At 42.9% G+C, this 19,004-nt stretch overlaps 1 protein-coding gene across 1 annotated transcript in view; it reads left to right on the forward strand.

The window, feature by feature from the left end:
- The window catches only part of Fbxo36 (F-box protein 36), a 49,973-nt gene that overhangs the window by 1,170 nt on the left and 29,799 nt on the right, over positions 1-19,004 (forward strand). The gene's annotated exons all lie outside the window — the stretch shown is intronic.

Genomic DNA, 19,004 nt, shown 5'->3' on the forward strand with positions numbered 1-19,004 from the left:
ATTAAGTTTAAAACCTTGTGTATGTTTGGGTCTGGGCTTTGATTTACCCCATTTGTTTTGTTTTGTTTTTCCAGGAGCCCTCAAACAAAAGAGTAATAACTTAATATTTCTTTTACCTGTAAAACAGTAATGATGTGTGCATTTACTTTTTATGTGACCTAATAATTCTGCAACTGTAATGCTGCCTGTCAGATTTTTATTTTAAATTCATTAAAAATTTGACAAATAAGGTTTTGAAGGTTTGGTTTAGTTTGGTTTCTTTGTTTTTGGTTTGAGACTGGGTCTCACTATATAGCCCTGGATGGCCTGAAATTAAGTATGTAGACCAAACTGGCTCTGAACTTAGAGAAATCCACCTGCCTCTGCCTCATGAATTAGGCATTACACCCACCTTGAGGGTTTTCTTGGGTGGTTTGGTTTGATTGTTTTTTTGTTTGTTTGTTTGTTTTGCTTTGTTTTGGGTTGATTTTTTTTTTCCTTTTCTGTTTGGTTCTGTGAGGGTGGAACCCAGGGCCATTTGCTTACTAGACAGTTTTACTGCTGAGCCAGATCCCCACACCCCTATTAGTTTTAAGTTCTTTGATCCTAATAATTCTCTCTTTGTATAACTGACCTAAGCCTTTTGGAATTATGTTTTTCCATTTTCATCTATTGTAAGTAAGTTCAAATGGTAATTAGATTATTTTACAGTCTTTACTGTATCTTTAAAATTGTCCTTTGAACATTGTCTGGTGTCTATCACAAGGAGACTTCTCTTCCTTTCACCCTACCCCACCCCACCCCTGATGTTTTAAGCCTCAGTGACTTGAGAATATCTATCTACATGCCATCCTCTAACAAATTTGCTACATGAAAACTTCCCAAAATATTTTTAACTTTTGTTTTCATTTTTTTAAGACAGGGCATCCTGTAACCCAACAATTCTTGAACTCCTTCCTGATCGTCCTGTCTCTGCCTCCTAAAAGCTGGGATTATTGTAGGTGTGAACCACAATACCTGGCACTCTTTTTAAAAATCCCTTTTTCATTAGCAAATCAACAGCTGTTCTTTAAACTAGGTGACACAGACCTTTAATTGCAGCACTGGAGAGGCAGAGGCAGGAGAATCTCCAAGTTCAAGACAAGGAAGTTATTGGCAAGTCAAGGATACTTCATGAGGCCTTGTCTCAAAAATTAATAAGGAAAATGTTTTAAAAGGACAATTATTTGGGGCCATATTCTTTTTAGCACACACTCTCATGTAAAATCCTTCTCAAGACCTAGTCCATTTTCTTTATCAAGTACACTACAGTTCATTTCAAGCTCAGGCAGATCTCTGAGTTTGAGGACAGCCTGGACTACAGAGCAAGTTCCAGAACAGCCAAGGCTACACAGAGAAACACTGTCTTGAAAACCAATTTAAAAAAAAAAAAAAAAAAAAAAAAAAAAACTTACTGTGCCAACAAGATGCCTCGGGAGTTAAAGCACTTGCCTCAAACCTGATGACCTGAGTTTGATCCCTGGAATCTAAATAATGGAGAGAATGGACTCCCACAAGTTGTTCTCTGACCTTTCACATGTATGTTATGGTCTTCATGTGATCATGCTCCCCCCCAACCCCCTCCACACACAAACACATTCATAAAAAAAAAAAAAAAAAAAAAAAAAACTAGAGAGACTATCATAAACCAAGTAGCATACATCGTTCACAACCTATGGCCAAGTTAACAGCATAGATACTTTAACATCTGTGACTCCAAGAAGACCTAGAAAATTACTTTATATGGTTGAGGCTTACTATTAGAAATATTTTTGTCTTCTGGGACTGAAGGTGTAGCTCATTGGTAGTGTTGGCCTATTATACATGAGTTTGAACCTCACCAGTACTCCCATGCTTACAAAAATTCTTTCTTTGTTGTTTTGTTTTTCTGAAAGTGTCAGTGGTGGTGCAAGCCTTTAATCCCAGCACCTGGGAGGCAGAGGAAGCAGATCTCTGAATTCAAGGCCAGCCTGATCTATAAAGTGAGTTCCAGGACAGCCAGGACAGAGAAAACAATTAAATAAATAAATGGGGGAGGGAGGCAGAATTGTGGTGGAGAGATGTGGAAACAGCATCTTTTTATTATGTATGTACCTCTGGCTGTCCTGGAACTCACTATGTGGACCAGGCTGGACTCAATCTAAATCTCCTACCTGTGCTTTCGAACTGCTGGGATTAAAGGCATGCACCACCTTGTCCAGCTATCTATTTTTAATTATGTATATTAAATATAGTTGTGTTTGGGTGTGGTGCCTGGAGTTACAGATGGTTATAAGCCACGTAATGTGGGTGCTGGGAACCATACTGGTCCTCTAGAAGAACAGCAACAGCAAGCATTCTTAACTACTGAGCCCTTTTTGTTTTTGTTTTTTTTTTTGAGCCTGTCCTGAAACTGGCCTCAAACTCATAGAGATCTACCTGCCTCTGCCTCCCAAGTACTGGGATTAGAGACAAGTCAAGTGCCACAACTGCCTAGAGAGCCTTGTTTTGTTTTGTTGTTTCTGAGGTCTGGAGAGATGGCTCAGCAGTTAAGACCACTGAATGTTCTTCCAGGACCTGAATTCAAGTTCTGGCACCTACCTGGCAGCTCACAACTGTCTGTAGGTGATCCAAAACTCTGACACAAACACACATGAAAGCAAAACACCAATGCACATAAAAAATTTAAATAAATAAGTTACTTTTAAAAATTCTATCTTCTACAACAAGGGCTAAACAGAGAAACCCTGTCTTGGAAAAAAAACAAAAACAAAACAAAAAAAAAAAAATTCTATCTTCTTTATCCTTAAATGGAAGTGTTGCTTAAGGTGGCCAGAGCCAGTGACTTAGGTTTAATGTAGAAAGTTTTAGAAACAATAACCATGGACTAAGGAAATCAGAATTGCCACTAATAATATAAATAAGTGATCCACTCAGGAGTATCAACAGGTAATGCCCCCTGCCACAGATAAAAGAAAGAATCGGGCAATAATATAGTCTTTTTTATTTTATGAAACCCTACCCAGAACTACAAAAACCTGAAGATGTAGGAATGCTGGTCTTTGGATCGTGTGCTTACCTAGCTCACCTAGCTTGCCCTAGGTATGATCCCTAACAACACAAAAAACTGGCCTAGTGGCACACACCTAAGGAGATGGAGGCTAGACGATCAGAAGCTCAGGGTCATCTTGGCAGCATAGTTTTAGGCCAGCCTAAGCTACATGAAACACTTTTCTATGCCTAAAAAGAGTAGAAAGAAACTTAAGGGTTGTTCTTTCTCCTTTGTTGACTATTAGACAAGTGGAATGTAACGTAGAGGCTGGGGGTGTGGCTTAGTGGTAGTGTTTTTCACTAACTGGGTGGACAGAGTATTACACTGACTAGCTTGATTTGGCCCCAAATAAAGGGATCCCTCTGGTAAATTGAAGTGGATAGACACAGTTGGTATTTTTCCAAAAGGACCCAGGAATTAGAATCATGCTTTTCTGGACACCACACACACACATGCATGCACGCATGCACACACGCCCCATATACAGGGGGAAGAGCACAGAGGAATATCTGTTCTTCTGCCTACTTTTCCCATGTCTTCCCTATGTCTTCATAGGTCCTAGCTCCAAACTCCATTTTACCCATTGGCTACTAGCCACGGCCCAAATGTTTCCACCTGCACACTACCGTCCAAAAGCCAGGCTCAGCTGTGCTCTCTTGACCTCTGCCCCTTGTCTGTGACTTGCCCAGCCTCTTATCTGACCCCCTTAGCCCTTTCCTCCTCCTTTCCTCCTGAAGCTTAGAACATTAAGCCCAGCTCCCTCCGTCCACCCCTCCTGGGGTGTTTTCATTTCACCCACTGAAGTCATTCACATCTTCCTGCACTTCCTGACAGCCACAGCTGCAATAAACTCGACCTTCCCTACCCCACAGGTTTGGTCAGGTGTTTATAATAATAAACTGCATTATTCTTCTATCCCTCATGTCTGACACACTTTAGAAAAATGGTTCCCAACCCTGTGACACTCCAGGATGTACCTAATTAGAGTTGTGAAATGGCTTCTAATCAGAAAATTTAAATTCCTTTCAAGTGGCATAGGGCACTTCGGAAGGAAGAGGGATGACCAAGTCTAACTAAAGTGATTAAACTCGTGCAAGTAAGGGTTCAGTGCTTAGCCATGTGATAGCACAGTCGCCCTCAGCCCTCACTTCAGACTTCCATAGTACCTGTGCAGACCTCCACCCCCCACCCCCATCCCCTGCAGGTGAGTTGTTCGTTCACTCAGCACCTGTGAACACCTACTCAATCTGGTCTCACCCCACATTGCCACAGATTGGCTGCATAATTATGTGGGGCAGTAGAGCACTTAGTTGGGAGTCATTGAGTCATGGATCCTCGAGTCCTCCTGCTACCGTGCCAGCTCTTGACCTGGGGCAAGCAAGGCTCTTAATTTATCTGGGTCCCAGTTGCATCGTGGGCATACTAAGGACACTGGGCTTAACAGATCACTAAGGCTGATACTCTTTACATGACTGCATCGCCAAAATGTTTTCGTGTGTCAGGGATGTTCGATCCTGAAGAAAGCACTAGATTTTTCTCTTCCTTAGAATATTAGCAACGACTTTGTGTTGGTAGCTGTGTGGCCTCCTTTACCTATCTAATGTTCCATTTTTTTTTTTTTTTTTTTTTCATCTGTGAGGTGAACGGTTCTACCACAGCCACTTTACAGGATAAGAACCAAGTGGCATGGGAAAGGCATTCAGGACCAGTGTTTCTAAATGGCAGGTTTTGTGACCAAGACTGGGGAATCCTGCACGAAACAAAATTGTATTTGCTGCTTCTTTCTGGGACTTCTCAGACTTTGAAACCCTACTGTGAAAGTAAGACTGATGGCATATAAAAGAGAATAATGTAGAGAGGTGACTATGATGCGAGTTGTTACACGCACGCATGAAGTGGTCACAATGAAATGTATTGCTTTGCATAATGAATACATGCTAATAAAAGCAGAACAAAACCCTGTTGTGTCATGAATCTCCGAGGCTGCAGCTGAAGCTTTTTTTTTTCCAGTCATGTGACCCTGGAATCTCCTTCCCTGAGGCTTTTCAGGAGTGGAGGCTGAAATGCTCTTTGGAATAAGGCAGGAAATACCAAAGCAGCCAACATCACCTTTTCCAGGAAAAGGACTGGAGCAGTTTATTCAGTCTACTGTCAATGATTCTCTTTTCCTCCTTTATTTTCACAAGCAGCTTGTGCCTCCACAAAAATAACAAGTGCTATTTTCACTGGTGTTGCAGTTAATGTATGGATAAATTTTCATAAACTGATGTGTTGTTAATATTGTATATAACCTTCCCTTGCAAAATATCACCTAGTTAAAAAAAAAATACCACCACCTAGTAAGATAATAGGGTAGAAATAATACATTTATTTTCTTAGACTTCTAGGTGTTTCTCTTCTTTTCTTCTCCAAATTCTGTGTCCTGTTTCCAGATGTTAGGCAGGCACTCTACCACTGAACCAAACCCCATATCCCTGAAGTTGACTTGTGTTTCTAGTAAATTTCCTTCTGCCTAGAGATCTTGCTAAGTCAGCTACTAACTCAAATTCTTTACATATAAATGAGTTTAGATTTTTTTATGGCTAGGCCATCTCATCTATGAGTGGTATCATTTCTTTTTTTAATAGTTAGTCTCTGATATTGGGAGTGGTGCTTTGTAGAACGTTGTTTGGGTTTGGGCTGTTTTTTAAGGTACTTACTTTGGGGCTAGAGAGATGGCTCAGTGGTTGAGAGCACTGGCTGCTCCTCCAGTGGTCCTGAGCTCAAGTCCCAGCACCCACATGGTGGCTCACAACCATGTTCTGTGAAATCTGATGCCTTTTTGTGGCATAAAGTCATACATGCAGGTAGAGGACTCATATACATAAAATAATTTTTTTTAAAAAAGATACTTTATGGATCTGAATGTTGGTCTGCATGTATGTCTGTGCACCGTGTGTGCCTGGTGCCCAGAGAGGCCAGCAGGCAGCTTCTGATTCTCGGTACTGGAGTTACAGGCCATTGTAAGCCAGCATGGGTGCTGGGAACCAAACCTGGTCCTTCACAAGCACAGCAAATGATCTTAACCCTGAGCCATCCCTCCAGCCCCTTTCTTTATGAAAAAGTCTTCCCATGACACTAGTCTTGGTCTTCTGATCCTCCTTGCCTCTGCCTCCTAAGTGCTGGGATCACCATGGCACTGTAGATTGCATGCACTCTAGGTCTTCATCCTTGCCATGTTCATTCCCTTAACAAAGATTTCACTAATATTTCAAAGAGAAATGATTGTAGACTTATGGGGAAACTTTCAGTATTTTACCACAAAATATTTGGTTTTGGCTTAAGTTTTTTTTTTTTTTTTTTTTTTTTTTTTGATTGTTTGTTTTTTGTTTTTTGGGTTTTTTTTTTTCCCTAAAACAAGATAAGACTATATAGCCCACTCTGGCCTTTATTTGTGTGTGGGTATTTGCACACAATATATATGTGCATGGATATGTGTGTATGATGTGTATTGGGGGAGGGGTGGAGTACATTTCCCATGATACATACTTGGTGGCCAAAGAACAAGTGTTTGTTTGTTTTGTTTCTGAGACAAGGTTTCTCCATGTAGCCCAGACTGTCCTGGAACTCACTCTGTAGACCAGGCTGTTTGTTCTCAAACACATTCACCTGCCTCTGGATTAAAAGATTTCCACCATAATACCTTTTTGTTTTTGTTTTTTGTTTTCTTAGAGACAGTGTTTCTATGAGTAACAGCCCTGGCTGTCCTGGAACTCGTTTGTAGACCAGGCTGGTAAATCAAGGCAACTTAGAGATGGAAGTATTTATTAGGTTTATGGTTTCAGAGATGTAAGAGTCCATCATGGCGGGATAGCACAGCAGCAGGCAGGTGTGGCAATAGGAACAGGAAGCTGAGATCTCACATCCTCCACAAACATGACCTGAAAGTAAGTAGAGGCTGTATAAGCTCAAAGCCTACTACCAGGAGAGGTGTGAGCAGGAGTCTGCTAGGGGCTTTGCTGTCACTATTAGGATCAGACAACCTGCGGGTGCAGACATATAGGGAAAGGGGCCAACAAGACAAAGGGAGAGTCTGAAGAGCTCTGAGCCTCTAGAACCAGCCAGGCTATAAACAAGCCAGTAAGGTGTGTTGTTGCTTGTTTATTTGTTGTTTGGAGGAAGGGTTGCTGTCTTCTCAAAATAGGTTGAGAGGGTTTTCCATCGCAACAAAACTTCCTAACTTTCAGGAACTTTAGGTCTAATGGCTGACCTGAAGCCAGGGATGGTGACACATGCCAGTAGATCTAGCATTGGGAGGCTGAGATGAGAGAACTGCTTTGCATCTGAGCCTATCAGGGTAAGACCTTGTCTCAAAAAATAAAAAAAATAAAGGCAAGGCAAATGGCCACCTCATCTGCCCAGCCATGGCTGTCTTACAGAACCAGAGGAACCCAACTCATCTGTGAAACCAGGATTACCTGAATGAGCTCAGTCTAAGAGAGCAAATCCACCCAACCTAAGTACAGTCCCAGGAGCCCATGTAAACAGCCAGATGCAGCGACACACACATCTATAATCTAAGCACTCCTACAGGGAGATGGAAGGCAGAGGCAGGCAAATCACCCCAAAGCTCACACTGGCAGCAATCAAAGAGAGATCCTACCTTAAAACAAGGAAGCAAGAGAGAACCAGGTTGTCTTCTGACCCCCACACAACTAAAGTGACACACACATGCTCGAAAACACCTACACACACAAAAATAAAACTTGAATAATTTTTTCAAATGCTTAGCAGCCTTGACTGTGTTTTAAAAAAAAAAAAAAAATTCAAGAATTGGTGCCTAGGAACAGGACATTTGAAGTTCAGCTTTTTTGGACATAAATAAGGACATGCAAGGATGGAAGAGTAAGTCACAGTGGCTGTGATCCTGAAGCCCACTAGATCCTATCCACCCTCCAAAAAAAACCTTTGAAAACCTTCTGCATTAGTAACTTTTCTGCGGCTGTGATAAACCATGGTCAAGGTGACTTGTAACTGGACTTACAGTTCTGGAGGGGAGGACAGCATGACAAACAAAGCAAGAGGAAAGGGAGCAGTCACCAATAGGAATGGCACAGGTCTTTTGAAACCTCAAAGCCCGCCTCCAGCCTCCAACAAGGCCACACCTCCCTATCTTCCCCTAGCTGCTCCACTAATGGTAGAGCAAGTATTCAAACATGTGAGCCTATGGGGTCCATTCTCTCCAAAGCACCTCACCTCCGAAGAGAGGTATTCTGGGGGCCTTTTCATGCCTTGCTGCAAGCCCCATGGCCTTGCCTGTCCTTGAACCCTCACATATGATCCTGCTGAAAGGCAGGGCCCAAGAGCCGTTCATAAGAAACCTTGAGAGCAACAACAGGCATTGCATCAGCAGCCCATTCAGGGCAGGATAACCTGAATAAGAGCACCACCACCACCCACCCTCACCCCCTGCACTTACAATATTCTTTGGAGATTGTATATTGGATTCTCCAACTTAAAGCCAGCAGTGTTTGAGAATGGATGTGAAGTCTAAAAACAAGCGAGCAGAAGGAAGAATATTTGTGCAGATGACTCACCAAGGTTATCTTCCACATTAAGTTACTTGCATCAGCCAGGCTTGGTGGTGCATATCTTTAATCTCAACAACAAGAGGCAGAGGCAGGCAGATCTCTATGAGTTAAAGGCCAGCCTGATCTACAGAGTGAGACCCTGTTTCAAATAATAATAATAATAACGATACATGCATTTATTGTGCTGTTCCATTTGCAGCTATTTCAAAGATTACTACTGTGGTCTTCTGACTCAGTAGAATAGTGTCACCCTTGTAAACATGAGATCAGATGGATAGCTTAAGGCAAAAAAGCCTATTCCAATGTGTGAGCCTATGGGTTCACTACTTTCAATATTTAAAAAAAAAAAAAAAAAAAAACTAGAGAGATGGCTCCATCGTTAAAAAGCACTGACTGTTCAATCAAAGGACCCAGATTTTAATCCAGTACCCACATGGCAGCCCACAGCAATCTTGAGCTCTAAGGTATCCAATATCCTCTTTGGTCTTCTTGGGTACCAGTCACATACATGCAAACAAAACACCCATACACACAAAACAAAATTATTTCTTAAAAGATTTATTATGTATACAATGTTCTGCATGTCAGAAGAGGGCATTAGATCCCATTATAGATGGTTGTAAGCCATCATGTCCTTGCTGGGAATTGAACTCAGAACCTCTGGAAGAACAGCCAGTACTCTTAACCACTGAGCCATCTAAAATTAATTTTTAAAATAAATAAATTTCTGGGACAAGCGCAGTTCAGTTTTGCTGTTGGGCTACACTGAGAGGAAAGGAGAACTGAGCTTCTGGAGCCCGATGCATGGACACTGGATGGACCAGAGGCAGGGATAGTCAGCTATAATGCCAAAGCAGATGTCAGTAGAAACTACTGGCAGGATCAGTGTCTGGATTTGTCCCTTGTGTCCTGACCAGTCTTTTGGATGTCATCAAGACCCATTTCTAGCTTCAGATTAAGCATGTGTCCAAGTAACCCCAACACCAAATACCACAGAATCTTTCAGGTGATCAAGCAGATTCTGCGGGAGGAGGGCCCAGCAGCTTTCTGGAAAGGGTACATTCCAGCCCAGATCCTTTCCATAGCCTACAGAGCCGTCCAATTTTTGTCAATTGAAGAACTGACTGACTGCTCTACAGAGCCAACTTCTATGAAACTCAAATTCTCAACACGCTTTGTATGTGGCACCTGTCTGCTGACACAGCCACCCTTGCTTTGCACCCAGTGGATGTCCTGGGCACCCACCCCAGCTCCGGGCAGTGTTCACCTTGTATAGGACCGAGGGCCCCTAGGTCTTCTACAAAGGCTTGGTTCCCACCATGATCGCCATCTTCCCCTATGCAAGCCTGAAGTTCTCCTGCTACTGGAGGCCATACTTCCAGAAGGAAAGCAAACAGGGAACCTGAAAAACCTGCTTTGTGGCTAGGGATTTGGAGTCATCAGCAAGACCCTCACACATCCCCTGGACCTCTTCAAAAAGTGCGTGCAAGTGGGAGGGTTTGAGCATGCCCAGTCTGCCTTTTGCCAGGTGTGGAGCTACAGGGGTCTCCAGGACCTCACCAAGCAGGTGCTACAAGATGAAGGCACTCAGGACCTCTTCAAGGACCTGTCCCCCAGCCTGCTGAAGGCTGCCTTCTCCATGGGCTTTATGTTCTCCTGGTACGAGCTCTTCTGTAACCTCTTCCACTGCATAAGGAGAGAAGACAGCTGTGAGGGCAGGAGGGGCCTAAGGTTTGCACTGGAGATTTGTTCTGAGCTCATACTGGATGACAGCTGCTGCCATGAGCAGGAAGAGTCATACACAGCCGGTGGCAGAAGGACAAGGGCCTTTTCCGAAAAGAACAGAGAAGGGAGCACTTGGGCTGTAGAAACAAAGCCACAGAGAGAGTGCCTAGCATTTTTCTCCTCTGTCCAGCCCAAAAGGAGTCAGCTATCCTCTGCTCTGTAGTCCTGGTAAGAGCATGGCTTGAATACAAAGGGATAGGACTGGGCTCTTTGCAGAATTCTAACCCACAACTTGGTCTGTTTCTCCTAGCAACTTATTCAATAGACATTAAAGCAAAAGACATATTCCAAATAAATAAATAAATAATAAATTTCTGGTGGTTGAGACTAGCACAAAAGTAGCCATTTTTTTATGCATGAAATAATGATGGATGAGGCTCTGCCAGATGTCTCCATCAGTAACTTTTTGATCCCAAGGTGATAACCTGAGTTTAATCTGACCAGGAAGATAGAGAGACCTGCCCTCTGACCTACAAACACATAGACACACACCACATACACCACACACACACAACATACACCTAAGTAAATCCTAAAAAAAAATAAACAAAACTGGTCTACAGAGGGAATTCCAGGCCAGACACTGCTACATAGTAAGACTCTGTTTTTAAAAAAAAAGTGGAGAGGAATTGAAAAAGACACCTAACATCACCTGCTGGCCTCCATGCATGCCTGCACACACACATTTGGAAAAACAAAGAAGACTTCGGGTGGAAAATAGCTTAGTGGTAGTAGAGCCCTTGCCTAGACTACTCAAAGCCCTGGGTCTAATCCAGCACCATGGGGAGAAAAAAATTGAAAGTTAAAAAAAAAAAATAGTCATTTCTTCATAGGCATTGAGAAAGAAATGGGCTCATAAATATACAGAGCCTAGAACTAGCACAGGAATAGCTCAGTTGGTAGAATGCTTACTCAACATGCAGGAAGCCCCAGGTTTAACCCCCAACACTATATGAAACCAGGCATGGTGGTGCATGCCTGTAGTCCCAACACTGGAGAGTGGGCAGGAGGACCATGTTCAAGGCTAGACTGGGTGCACAGGCCTGTCTCAGAAACACAAAAATTGAGATTCTACATTTCTGAAGTTGTCTATTAACTGAAATGTATTTGTGGGGATTGGAGAGATGGCTTAGAGGTTAAGAGCACTGGCTGCTCTTCCGAGGACCTGGGTTCAATCTCTAGCATCCACATAGCAGCTTACAACTGTATGTAACTCCAGTTTCAAGGGATCTGACACCCTCACACAGACACACATGCAAAGTGAGACACCAGTGCACATAAAAGTAAACAAAAATTTTTTAAAATGTATTTGTAGCCCAAACCAACACAGGGCTTCTCCAGGAGTTTCAGAAAGGCTCGCACAAGAGTGTTTTCCCAGCTGAGGTCCAACAAGAAGCCTTGCTGCTGCTTGCTTCAGCTCTCAGATGCTAAAACAACACTTCGTGCTCTGCTCAGAGCCACGTTTGTGGCTTTGAGATGTTGGTAATTTTGCTATTTAACAAGACCCCCGCCCCCATTAGTCCTGAGTTCTATCCAGTTTCCCAAGCAGACTGTGTTGTGACCTAGGGATAATACACGTGTTACATAAAAGCTTCTTTAGGGAATGAGTGGCAGTTGCAGGCTTTGTGTGTTAGATTTTGTTTGAATGTTTCTGTTTGTTTATGAGACATAGTTCTCCTGTGGCTCTCTTTAGGTTGGCCTAGAATCCCATCAGGAAGGATAACCTTGAACTCTCCTCCAGTTCCTACATGCTGGAATTACACTGTGCTACAGGACCTGCATTAACCTACATTGAGCCAACACTATAGTCAATGTGATTCCTAAATAAAAACAAACATAGAACAAGCTGGTAGGTTGGTGGAACTGTGACCAGAGGCTTGTTGGAATCTAGTCTGCTCTTCCCTGGGACAGCAGTTGGAGATTTGCTAATATGGTACCTACAGTGCCTTAGTAGAGAGTGACTACCTTGAGCTATGAAAACATGTCCACGCCCCACGCTTCTCAGGGGAGCTGGTGTTTAGCTTTATTACTGAGGTCATTGGTCCCATTCTGGTCCCAGTTCTCAGAACTTGTCTCCTAATATTCTTCAAAGTCTCTGTTCCAACCAAACTTCTTTTGTTTTGTCCAGAATTCATTTCACTCACTGCCCCTCCCTACTCCTGTCTACCTATATGCCGTTGCAATAAAAAACGGCAAGATGGACGGACACATGACCCAAGACCTCCACAAAACTGCATTGTTAATTCAGACTGAACCGTATAGTAACCCTTTCAATTTCAATTGCTGTTTATGTGTGGTGATGGGAGTTAAATGCCACCTTCAACCCCACTCACAACCTGAAAGACCTTTGCCTTTACTAGGCAAGTACTTTGCTGCCTACCCAGCCCCCTCAATTTCATCTTCTGTGGTGTACCTGGAGGCTTAGGCTCTCTGGTGCTTAAGGAATAAACATCTGAAATCAGAGATAAGGAGGCCTGCAACAGAGAAAAACAAACTAGAAGGGCTGACAATCAGATGCTATCATTGCTTACCTCTGGGTCCTGCAGTGCCTGAGGCCAGCCATAGCACTGACCTCCTATGTTAAAATGAGCTGAGAATTGTCTAACCTTGTGGGACTGACTTGTCTCTTTAGGCCAAAGATCCTAAGCTTGTGTGCTGGCTCAAATGCACTGTGACTAATAATGGAAGCCCTATTTGTCCAAATAGTTTTAGTGCATTTGGATTTCCTTCTGAATATCCTAAGACATTTTATATATCTCAGTTCAGGATCACTCTTCTGTGGCTTCCTGACTCTTCTGGTTAAGATCAAATGTGTGACAGACAGACAGACAAATGGGGAATGGGAAGATGAACAGGAAGTAACACCGAAGCAGAACTCTTGCAGCGTAGCCGGAGGAGGGGAAAGAGTGGAGGCAGCAGATAAGTAAAGCCCAGGGACATGCAGGATCCAGGTGACACGGCTGAGTCTTCACATACACCTGGGGATTGTCAGAGAAATAAGGTCTTGGGCCAGCAAAATGGCTCAGCTGTAAGTTGAGAATCAGCTGTAAGTTATCCTCTGACCTCCACGTCTGCATGACATAAATAAAAAAGGTCACGGAACAGTGGTGGCGCTCTAGGGAGGCAGAAGCAGGCTGCTTTCTGTGAGTTTGAGGCCAGCCTGGTCTACAGAGTGAGTTCCAGGACAGGCTCCAAAGCTACAGAGAAACCCTGTCTCAGAAAACCAAAAGCAATAAAATTATCAGCATTCAGGAGGCTGAGTGAGAAGGATGACAGGTCAGAAGGCAGATTAGCCAACACAATGAGCTGCAGGCCAGCAAGTCCTTACCTCAAAACAAAAGTTTTCAGGGCTGGAAAACAGGCTTGGAGACTGGCAGCTACCTGAGTTCAGTTCCCAGCACTCATGTCAGAGGGCTTACTTCTAGGTGATAAAATGACTCTGGCATAATTAAAAATAATAAAAAATACCTGGGATGGATAAGGGGCAGCGCACTCCTTTGATCCCAGCACTGGGGAAGAAGAGGGAGGCAGATCTCTATGAGTTCAAGGCCAGCCTGGTCTACAGACCTAGTTCCAGAACAGCCAAGACTACACGAAGAAATCCTGTCTCAAAAATAATAATAATAAATAAAATAATACAGATGGTACATGACTTTAATCACAGCACTCAGGGGACAGAGGCAAATGGATCTCTGTGAATCCCAGGCCAGCTTGGTATACATAGAGAGTTCCAGGGCAGATCTGCCTTCCTCTACCTCAGGAATATTGGGCTTAAAGGCATGCACCACCATGCCTGGTCAGTTTTTAAAATCCATCTTTTGAGTACCTCTTTTTTAAACTCGACATTAAAATATCTTTGGGGATTGATAGATGGTTTGGTGGTTAAGAGCCATATTACTCTTCCACAGGGCCCAAGTGAGTTCCTAGCACCCACGTTGCCTGTAAATCCAGTCCCAGGGGATCTGACCCCTCTGGCCTCCAAAGGCACCTGTACACATGTAGCAAACACAGATACATATGAGCACATAGTTAAAAAATAATGAAGTCAGGCTAGGTGGTGGTGGCGCATGCCTTGAATCCCAGCACTCAGGAGGCAGAGGCAGGCATACCTCTGTGATTTTGAGACCAGCCTGGTCTACGAGAGCTAGTTCCGGGACAGGCTCCAAAACCACAGAGAAACCCTGTCTGGAAAGAAAAAATGAAGTCTTTAATATATTTTCAAGGGTTGCTGCCACAGTTATGAGGACCAGTGTTCTTATCCCACCAACCACTCTACAAGCCTGTCATCCTGCAACCAACTCTAAATTCCAGCTCCAAGGAATCCAACATCCCCTTCTAACTTTCGTGTGTGCACCTGCACATACATCCATAGACAATAAATAAATTAATACAAAATCAATAAGGTTCTTCCCCCCCACCTCACTCCCATGTGAATTATGTCTCTTGAATTCACAGAACCCTTGTCTTCACTTAAGCCACTCACCCTTTTCCTAGTGTTTACTTAGCTGTCCACCCAGGTTGCAGATCCAGATCGGCCCATCTCTGCCAGGGAGCCCCTTAACATGGACCTTTCAGGATAGAGTAGGAGAAGAAAATTTAGGAAATACGAATTAGCTCCTATATTTCAATCCTAACCATCCAAGTGACTATGAATGACTGCAGCCCACATGGAGTCACAAAAGCTGGAGCAAATGAACATGTGGATACATGACAAGACACTGAAGAAAATACATCTTGACATGATCAGCAGCAGGCAACATCCATTTCTTGGCATCTCAGTGAGAGGAATGCAGGGAGAAGATTTCCTTCCTATCAAATGAGATGATGGATGGGTATCGTTCGGCCTTTTGCAAATCTTCATAGAATAAAAATTCAAGAGTCTGGTAGCCCATGTTCACGTGGCATCTAGTCCTCTGATAGCTCTTAGCACAGAGCTGAGGACAGTGTGAATTCACTAAATAGTTGTTGATTTAATAAATAAATGTAAGTCTTAAATGCCAAAATGTAGTTTTGCTTTGTTTTGTTTTTTGCTCTGTACCGTACTGGGCCCAGAGTCTCAGGACACTAGACAAATACTCTACCACTGAGCTGTTTCCCCAGCTCTTGCTATGTGGTTTTTATTACATTTATTTATTCATTTTGGGTGGGTGGAGGTATGTGCGGAGGTCAGGACACAATTTTTGTTTGTTTTTTTTTTTTTTTTTTTTTTTCTTAAGACAGGGTAACTGCTCTGGCTATCCTGGAGCTCAATTTGTAGAACAAACTGCCCTTGACCTCCCTCTGCCTTCTGAGAGCTGTGATTAAAGGTATGTGTTACCACTGCCCAGTCAGAAAGACAGTTCTTAAGAATCCATTCACTCAGCCAGGCATTGGTGACGCACACCTTTAGTCCCAGCACTCGGGAGGCAGAGGCAGGTGGATCTCTGTGAGTTTGAAGCCAGCCTTATCTACAGAGCTACTTCCAGGACAGGCTCCAAAGCAATAAAGAGAAGCCCTGTCTCAAAAAAACAAAAACAAAAAACAAAAAAAAAAAAAAAAAAAAGAAAGAAAGAAAGAAAGAAAAGAAAAAGAAAACAATCCGTTCTCTCCTTCCACTATGTGGGTCCTGGGAATCAAACCTGTGTCATCAGGCTTGGCAGCAAGCACCCTGTACCTATTGATCCATCTCATTGGCCCTGCTGCAACAACATTAAAGAAATAATACAAAACAAGTGGGCTGTTTGGTGCAGGATGTAACAGTAGGTTCTGGACACTCAGTGTGGAGCAGCTTCATATTTTCCAGAAACAGAAGTAGGGATTGGGAATAATTTTTGGAAGCTGGCATCCATCCTTTCAGCTGTTAGTGAATTGTGATACTAGGTGTGGCACTTCTAGTGATACTTCATGAGGTTCGGGGAAGGAACAGGAAGCAGTCTGGGGGATGCTGAGGAAGGGTACGCAGGGGTCAGTGCTAGCCTTTGCATACCACCCTAGGGTATGGGCCTTGGGAGGAACAAATAAAGATCTCATTCACACTGGCATCTTTGGAAGAGGCTTGGGACCACTGTGTAAAGATGGACTGGCTCAGCCCCATTGAGAGGTCAGTCTTCTGAGATTTGGACCCCTTTCACCAGGGTACCATGGAAATGAAAGGAATGGCAAGCAAAGTGGAAGAAGTGAAACTGATAGAATTTGGTCATGAACTTGGTATTGTGGGATGATAGAGAGTGAGAGCATCTAGAGTGACTCAGCCAGTGCCACCAAAATAAGGAATGCAGGAAGAGGAGAGTTTCACAGGGTTGGAAATAGATCCCTGTGGATTACACAGATGGGTGTACCCTTTAAGCAACTGGATGGTTTACAAGGATTCAAAAAAATAAGAATGAAAAAGTAAGCCAGGTGGTGGTGGTGCTCACCTTTATTTAATTCACTGTTCGGGAAGCAGAGGCAGGTGGATCTCTTGAGTTTGAGGCCAGCCTGGTCTACAGAGTGAGTTCCAGGACAGCCAGGGATACATAGAGAAACCCTGTCTTGAAAAAAACAAAACTGGGCTTGAGAGACGGCTTAGCAGTTAAGACCACTGGCTCTTTTTCCAGAGGACCTGGCTTCAAGTCCAAGCGCCTATTATGGCAGTTTACAACTGTCTGTAATTCCAGTTCCAGTCGATCCAACACCCTCACACAGACATACATGTAGGCAGAACACCAATGCACATATGAGAGACAGAGAAAGGGAGGGAGGGAGGGAGAGAGAGAGAGAAAGAGAGAGAGAGAGAGAAATCAAACAGAATGAAAAGCTAGATTTGGCTCCGTAGTATAAAAGAAAGCCTCATGGTTGACATCACCAGAGGATGGAAAGTAACTAAGGACAGAACTGTCCCACTGAAGATCAAGACTCAGAGGTAGCTCAGGAATAAGGTGCTTGCCTGACCTATGTGAGGCAAATACAAAAAGTCAAGGTAGAGAGAGAGGTGTGTATCCACATTAGGACATCCTTGTTGGGCTGGGGAAGATGCCTCATTAATACCGGTGTCATACCCTATACAGGTTTTTAAAGGATAGGTTAGAGTTAAATATTCCTCCTAATAAATGATAAAATGTATCTGTAGCAGTCTGATAGAATAGTCTTGGTTAAAACATGGAAAATAAAGGTTTCTTTTGTAAGAAGTCCTCAGGAATGTGACTGGATACATTCTTCCTGTGGCAGAAGTCATTAATTGTCCCCCGTAACCATTTTTTTTCTTTTTGATAGTGAAAGGCTACTTTATTTGTAGCTGAACAAACAGACTACACAAAGAAAAAGAAAAGGAAACATTTCTAAACCTCCCTACCACCACCACCCTCTAGCTAGCTACATATAGCCACATAGCCAAGTTTTGGCCAGGGGATAAAAAAGAAGCCCCAGGGTTGCCTGATTTTTCAACCTATAGTGATGGAATTACAGGAATGAGTGTCCATACTTTGACTGTGAGTACTGGGATCTGATCTTCATAATTGCATCTGTTTTGGGAAAAAAAAAAACATATTGTTAATTTATGTGCCTGGGGGAGGGGGTTGTGCCATAGCATGAATGCATGTGGAGGTCAGAGGACAACTTATGGAAATCAGTTCATTTCTACTTTATTAGTCCTGAGTATTGAATTTGGGGACAGTAGGTGTGGTAGCAGGCACCTTAACTTTCAGTGGACCATCTGAGTGGGCCTCAGCAAGCCCTCCTAACCACTGAGCCATCCCTCCAGTCCTAGGACCCTTTTTAGTGACTGCATATTTTTGGTTGTTTGGTTTGGTTTGGATTTTTTGAGACAGGGTTTCTCTATGAAGCCCTTGATGTCCTGGAATGCCTTTAATCCTCATACTCAGGAGATAGAGGCAGGCAGATCTCTGAGTTAGAATCAGCCTTACTACATAGTGAGCTCCAGGTCAGCTAAGACTATACAGTGACACTCTTTATTTAAAAAAAAGAAAAAGAAAAGTTTTATGAAGAGATTCACTTGTAAGATCAATTGCAATAAATGAAAATCAAGTTGTAAATTTTTAAATAAGTAAAGCTACTTTAGACCTGTTTATCTCCGTATTTATCAAATTTAAAATTGCATAAAGACACAGATTTGATCCCCGGGACAGTTAAACTTTTTAAGTGGTATTGTATAATCAGTGATCCCCACTTTTGTATTTGAGGGACTCCCTGCCAGTTTGATTAGAAGCCCAGCAAGAGCATTTTAAGCTCCCTTGTGGAATTTAACCCTTCTCTTTCATTACCACTTAAGTGACACACCAAGAGAATCTTTCCTTCATTCTCCTCACACTGATTTTCCCAGCACCTTCTTGCACTTAGCATTTCTCAAAAGCAGAAAAACAGCAGGCAAGCATGATCTGGCCCTTTAATGTAGCCTGCCGGAAAACAGGCAATGTAGCTGTTATGGTCTGGATTTCTAAATGTATTTAATATGATTAAGATACTACCTTCACTTAAAATACTTTCTGAGCCATTCACACACAAAGAAGTGCTTTTATGGCATTGTAAGTGATGTCTCTTGTTCTTTTGTTTCATTTAAGACAAGAGCCTTTAAACTCACAATCATCTGCTTCAGTTTCCCATCCAGGCCTACATCACCATACCTG

Source organism: Phodopus roborovskii, unplaced genomic scaffold, assembly GCF_943737965.1.
Source record: "Phodopus roborovskii unplaced genomic scaffold, PHOROB, whole genome shotgun sequence".
Taxonomy (NCBI): Eukaryota; Metazoa; Chordata; class Mammalia; order Rodentia; family Cricetidae; genus Phodopus; species Phodopus roborovskii.